Source organism: Halichoerus grypus, chromosome 1 (genome assembly GCF_964656455.1).
Source record: "Halichoerus grypus chromosome 1, mHalGry1.hap1.1, whole genome shotgun sequence".
Taxonomy (NCBI): Eukaryota; Metazoa; Chordata; class Mammalia; order Carnivora; family Phocidae; genus Halichoerus; species Halichoerus grypus.
Genome location: NC_135712.1, coordinates 79,683,236 through 79,688,466, shown reverse-complemented (window position 1 = coordinate 79,688,466; position 5,231 = coordinate 79,683,236).

Genomic DNA, 5,231 nt, shown 5'->3' with positions numbered 1-5,231 from the left:
AGAGAAGATAGATATATTTGTCTGTAAGTATATATTTTATACATACAAATTTTACGTATTTAATAAATTGTATAAACAAACTGTAAAGTGTATAATATACCTATATCTCCCTCAATTATGCCCTCCATATCCAAATGATGTGCAGATAGACTCCATTAGCCAAAAACCATATTTTATATATGTAAATGTGGCAATCGACCATAAAGACACTGAGAGCCAGAGGGAGGGGCCCATTTGGACTGTTCCCACCAGGTTGCCTCTCAGCTTCCCAGAGGTCCCTGGAACTCCTTCTTCTCAGCTCCCCTCCCCTCTTTCCTGTTCTACTCCCCACCACCTCCCCAGCGTCCTAGGGTCTTCCAGCTCTAGTGGGAGCAGGCTGCGGGCTTCAGCATTTTGGCAGAGTGGAGTCTCTGCTTGCTAATTCTGGTGGTCTCTCGTAGGATACTTTAAATATATTTTGATACTGGAAAAGCTCCCTCTCCAAGGAGACCGGTAAGAAAAGGAGGGGGTAGAGGGGACCCAGCAACTGTCCTCTAGTCTCTATGCAAATCTAGTCATCTATAGAGAGAATTTGTCCCTTAGGGAAAGCTCATGGCAGAGGCCACCAAGCACCTAGGTCTGAAGCCGGTGATACACAGCAGCCTGGAGAAGGTAAAGTGCCTGAGTAGGTGGCAAATTGGAGGTGCCCCACTTTGATGGGAAGGGGGAGGTAGAGGAGTATTTCTGGTCCATTGGCGTCCCCATGACCAGTGTCTGTCTGCGTGGCAGCCTTTTGGAAAACTTGCTCACCATGTGGAAGGCCGTGATTACGACACCTTAAGCAAATGGAAGGTTGCAATGATTTCTTTTCCGTCTTTTTTTTTTTTTTTTAAGTAAGCTCTGTGCCCAACACTGGGCTCAAACTCACGACTCCGAGATCAAGGGTCACAAGCTCTACCAACTGAGGCAGCCAGGTGTTCCTGGAAGGTTGCAGTTCGAGTTAGCCAGACACCTGCTGTCCTCCCCTTCTCTCCTGCCTCTTTCCCTGGCTTCCTCTCTTCAGTGGACAATGACATTTGAGTGCTTCCTATGTGCTTAGCTCTGTGTGAAGTGCTGAGAGGGATAGCAGATTGTCATGGACTTCACAGAGAATGGGATCTTGGACTGAGCACACAAAGGGTTACATTTCCAATCTTGACATACTGATGCTCCTTCTATAAGTAGTTAGCTTTGTGACCTCAAGCCTAAGCTTTCTCATGTCTGATGGGAAAGTTGGACAAGATGACTTCTAGCTCATCCACCTGACCTTCTGTGGCAGCAGGGAAAGCAACCTCCTCTTGACCTGGGCCCCACGGTCAGAATCCCTCGAGGAACCCTGGCTCCCCAGCGGCAGGTTCCCAGCCCTGCCTGCAGAGCCTGATTCCACAGGTCTGGGCTGGGGCCTGGGAGGCTGTAGTTTTAACGAGGACTCCTGGGAATTCCAATGCTGCCAGTCCCCTGGCTGGCATCCCTTTGGGGACATTTTCTTTGCCCACAGTCCGAGGTGGCTCTGGGGCATGGAGGGAAGACTGCAGTATCAGTGGTAGCAACTTAGCCTTTCTTCCTTGGCACATCATTAAGACTCTTCAGAAGCATAACTGGTAGCAGGCAGTGTAGACCTGAGCTAGAGCCAGGAGCACCTCCCCTGCCCCGTAGGCAACTCCGGTCATAGTTCAACAAATGACTAGATAAGTCTATAAATGTGGCACATCTCTTCACCCCTCTTTCTTCCCAAGCCTCTACCAAGTTTCAGAAGCCAGCTCACCTGACACTTCCTGGATGGGCCCTCAGTAAAAAGATGATGCCTTTTACTTCTGCTAGTACCCAGTCCCATTAGGGGCCCCAAAGTCTGTAAAGCCCAGCATCAGGTATCCCCAAATCTCACCCCCCACTATAGGAATAAGTAACATTTACTAAGCACTTACTAGGTACCCGGCACTGTGCTGTCTCCATTTTACAGATGAGGAAGCTGAGGGACAGATATACTAAGTAACTTCCCCAAGATCACGAAGGCAAAACCAGGACTTAAACCCAGGCACTTTGGCTCCGGAGCCATATTCTTTACCATTGTCCCACAGCTGCTTTTAACCTTGGCCCAAGAATGTCAACCCTGAAGTAAAAACCAATCTCAAAGTCAGAACAGACTTGACTCTGAGTGCCTCAAAAGGCTCCAGCTGCTTGACAAATACAAAATATAATTTAATCCAAGGAGTGAGCAGACATTTTGCCTAGAAGTTCTAATCTAAGGAAGTGAATTTTGCTACAAAAGACAAAATATGGTATTTAGTCCCTGGCTGCTAAGCCTGAGGTCACTTTTACTGGAATGACAATCAGGGGCCATGATTCTTGTCTTCGCTGTTTGCCTTCTAGCTGACTGGGTGAGTCAATAGACTCAATAGACTTAGTTTCTTCATTAAAAAACAAAAGCGTGCTGGGGTTAGGTCATGTCTACACTGGGTTCTTGCCTGGGATTCTGGGAATCTATGAGAGGCTGTATCAGGGCACTGGGTTTGGAGATGAGGGTTTGAACCCACTTCTGCTACTTGCTGGCTGAGTGACCTCAGGCAAATCAGGTTGTTTGGAGGATCAAACTAGCCAATATGTTTGTCGATTTGCCAGTCCCTTGTTGAGGAATCAGTAATAAACAGACAGTGCTCTGCCCTCGTGAAGCTCATATTCTGGTAGAGATGACAGATAATAAACATACTAGAGAAGTAAAATATATGTATGTGAGAAGGTGACAGTGCTATAGAAAAACCAGGGCAGGGTGAGTATATGTGGAGAGATAGCAGGAAGGAGAGGATGTGAGATTTAAATGAGACAACTGGTGGGTCTCCTGGAGAAGGCGACATCTGAGCACCTTCTGATGGAGGTAAATAATGGGCTCTGTGAATATTCAGGGCAAGAGGTTTTTGGGCAAAGAGAATAGCCAGTATGGCTGGATCAGAGCAAATGTGGGGGAAAGTAGGAGGTTGCTCACATGATCTGTGCTAGAGGTGACCAAAGAAGGGCAGGAGAAGGCTTCATGGAGAAGAAAGAGGCCGGGAGGTGGTCCTTGAGGCCGGTCTGGTTAAATTCTAGAATCAGCATGAGTGAACCAGAAGCTCTTTGGGGGAAGTAAGCAAATCTTGGCTCTTTCCTTATCTATCTGTGGAAGAGAGGTATCTTGGCAAGAGAGTAACTTCTCCAGCCTCAGTTTATTCATATGTTTAAAAAGGTTATCACATCAGGGCACCTGGGTGGCTCAGTCGTTAAGCGTCTGCCTTCGGCTCAGGTCATGATCTCAGGGTCCTGGGATCGAGCCCCGCATCGGGCTCCCTGCTCCGCGGGAAGCCTGCTTCTCCCTCTCCCTCTCCCCCTGCTTGTGTTCCCTCTCTGTTGTGTTTCTCTCTGTCATATAAATAAATAAAGTCTTTTTAAAAAAGTAAAAACGTTATCTCTCTCTCCTGGGACTGTTGCAAGGATGAAGTGAGGAACACAGGGGAGGTGCCCAGCACGGGGGTCTGGCACTCAGTAAGCCCTCAGGAATGGAACAGGCTGGAATGGCCTGGCCTAGAGTGTGGCTAGGACAGACCTGTCTTTTTTTTTTTTTTTTTAAGATTTTATTTATTTATTTGACAGAGAGAGAGAGAGCACGAGCACAAGCAGGGGGGAGAGGAAGGCAGAGGAAGAGGGAGAAGCAAGCTCTCCACTGAGCAGGGAGCCCAACGCGGGCTCCATCCCATCCCAGGACCCTGAGATCATGACCTGAGCCGAAGGCAGATGCTTAACCGACTGAGCCACCCAGGCACCCCAAGGACAGACCTTTCACAGAAAAGCAAGAGGAACTGATGATACTGAGCACCATTTCTCCAAGGAAGGGGAAAGAGAACAGGGTTTCTGAGAAGGAAGTGTATGTCTGTGTGTGCTTCACACAGAGTCCGTCAGAGCTGAAAGGAGGGCCCATGGCTTCTCTCAAGCTGGCAAGCATTAACCAATACGCTCTTTGCCTCTCTTGGCTGTGGTTCTCCCAGCTGTGAAATGAGACTGTTGTTTGGATGATTTCTAAAGTCCAATCCAGCACTAACATCTCTTCAGAGTAGGGGGTCCCTTCTTTCTTACAGAGTCCAAGCCTGCTTTTGTAGATAATGATTTATTGGAACACAGACACATCATTGTTTATGTATTGCCTGTGGCTGTGCTCATGATTCAGTGACATGGTTGAATAGTTGGAGACAATATGGCCCACAAGGCCTAAAATATTTACATCTAGCCCTTTAAGAAAAAGCTTGTTGATCCCTGCGGTAAAATGATTCCTGGAGTTAGGGATAGAAGTTGACTTTTGTTTTTATCTGCACCTCTTGGTCCAAGTGAGTCTTGCAGGGGTATCTAGATTTCTAATTCTGCGTCAGGTACTGGAAGCAAGGGATTTCTTTTTTCTGGAGAGGGGAAGCTATTGTAGCTGTCAATCGAGCCACAAAACCACATGTGGGGAATCTCACTAAAAACCACACACAATTTCCTGGAGAAAATACGTTACTCCCAACCCCATGCAAAAAATGGACTTCTGAGGTGATCTGCCAAGTCGGCTGTACCTGGGTACAAATCTACTTCTCCGTGACTGACCCCTCTCCCAGGGCATTTGCATCTCGGTCTTATATTCAATTTGTGTTGCGGGGTTTGAGTTCTGTAAGGAAGAAGGGGAGAAAAGTGAAGGAGTGTGAGCATGCGGTGTGAGTGTGTGCGTGTGTGAGTGTGTGTGTTCATTCTCAGAGGACTGAGTAGACATTATTTTGGAGGGCCCAGGACCTTCCGAGCATCTTTCAACTGTATACCTGGTGCCTGACTGTTCTTGGTACACCAAGTTGTTTCACAATGCAGCGGAAACTTCTCTGGCACCGAAAGCTTGAGGGCATTAGAGGCTGGGTTTTCTACAGAGTGGTTGATGCTGTTCTTAGTAACTTGGCTGACTTGAAGACGCTCTCCACTGTCTTGAGTGGGGAAGGATGCATGTGGCCACAAGGTGGCGCTCCAGCCCTGGAAGTCTGACTCTCTCCCCAGTCTGGTCAGAGGAGGCCTTTGGCTTAATTAACTTCAGTGAATGCCCGCCTCAGAGCAAACTCCCATTAGCGATGCTGGTCTGGCTGAAACTGTCTGTCTAATCCCAAAAGGAACACGGTTCTCTCAGGAACTGAGACACAACAGAACAAATCTCCTTCCTTCCAAAATCTGCA